This window comes from Carlito syrichta, unplaced genomic scaffold (assembly GCF_000164805.1).
Source record: "Carlito syrichta isolate Samal-C Ts95f unplaced genomic scaffold, Tarsius_syrichta-2.0.1 Scaffold313899, whole genome shotgun sequence".
NCBI classification, from domain to species: Eukaryota; Metazoa; Chordata; class Mammalia; order Primates; family Tarsiidae; genus Carlito; species Carlito syrichta.
This window is the reverse complement of record NW_007257995.1, coordinates 283571-285326: the sequence shown is the minus strand read 5'-3', so window position 1 is coordinate 285326 and position 1756 is coordinate 283571.

Below are 1756 nucleotides of genomic sequence, written 5' to 3'. Positions count from 1 at the left end.
ACACACACACACACACATACATACACACACATACACACACATGCACACACACACGCACACACATACACACACACACGCACACACACACATTTTTAAAAATACTGACTTTAGGCTTTATTTTGAATTTCTCAACTAACGGATGACAGATTACATACCTCTTTCATATAATAAAATTGTCTTGAATTATTTTTTAAAATGATGGTCTCTAACTAGTTTTTTGTTTAATCTGATTGGAGGGATATAGAGAGTACCTCATTGTAGCAATATGCCAATTACCACATATCTTGGTACCAACATCTGGGATTTTGCCACTAGGAGTTCATTCCCATTTCCTTTAACTGGTTGCACTCTTCTTTTTTTCCCTTTAAACATGTAAATAATTCTAGAGTTGATAAGGTAAATTAAACTGCTTTACACCACAGTGGGAGAGATGTAGGTCAATTTTTGTTCTAACAGGAAGAAGGTAAGTAGAGTGTTGGGAACTTGTGTTATGGTGGTTGAAGCTAAAATAAATAAAGAAAAGTCTGGATATCCCTAAAGCACACTTGATTGATTCTACAGTATGCCCATAAAATGAGTGGCCATCACTTGGTCCCAATGAGAGGGCCGGTCTGCACTACTCAAGGTAAAAAAAAAAATTTTTTCCAAAAATTTTTCCCTCAGTCATTTTTCAGTTTTTCAGTCTTCCTCATATTATCTCCAGTCTACCCTGGGAAGATTTAATAGCTTATTCAGTTAACCCATCATCTTGGAATTGAGTACAATCTTATTCTGCATTGCCCTTGTTTCATTTCAGAACATATTTATAGCTTGGATCATTGTGCCAGAGGGTCCTCCAACAATCCAGCCTGGGCAGGCTGAGATGCCTTTTTGAACATTTGCCATGAGATAGTGTTTCCTTCAACTATGAGCACACAGACTCAGCGAACTGCTCCTATGAGTCCAAGTTACTGTAAAACCCAGGTCATTCAATTTCCAAGAAATAATTTATGTAATTTATAACAAAGGGAAAAAGAACAAAAGAAAACATAATATTTCTTCAGTGTTCCATCTTTCACTGTGAAGAGAAAATTTTCTTTGCTTGAAAGCTGCAATGTCTCTGTTAGCAAATAGAAGTTTTCCATACTTCTTCATGTGCCCCATGATATAGGGAAAGGTGTAACTAGACAGTATATTGTTAATCTTGGAAATAAAAGAATAAAGGAAGTAACTGTAAAGGAAAGTAGAGTGATTAGGAAATGTCCTTTGACCTTGCATATAGACAGACTACTTGGGCTATTGTAATTTTTTCAAAGAAAACTCCCTGTCAGAGGACTGAAAAACTGCCAAGTCATATTTGATTATTACTAAATGTTATCACAGATAGAAAGTAAACTTTTAAAACTGATGTCCGTGGCTTGGATATGGGAAACTTCTATTCAGTCATTCAGTATCTAATTTTAAAATGATTAATTTGAAACCTTGTCAGGACAAGAAAGTCTTCCCTAATCTTGAAAAAAAAAATCCTTAAGCAATTATTTTGTGCTAAGTAAGTACATATAGTGCACATTTCTTAACACCTCTATTGGTTTTCTTTCAATATTTTTACCCAAATAAATTATATGCCGCTGTGTTTCAGAAATTCACATAATCTTTTTCTATATCTATAGTATGTTCATTTTCAGCTCTAAAGAGTTAATTGTTAGTAATTCTTCATAAAGTATATTTGTGGATATTTATTATCACACATAAGGTGAAGCCACTTGCCCTTTGTCTG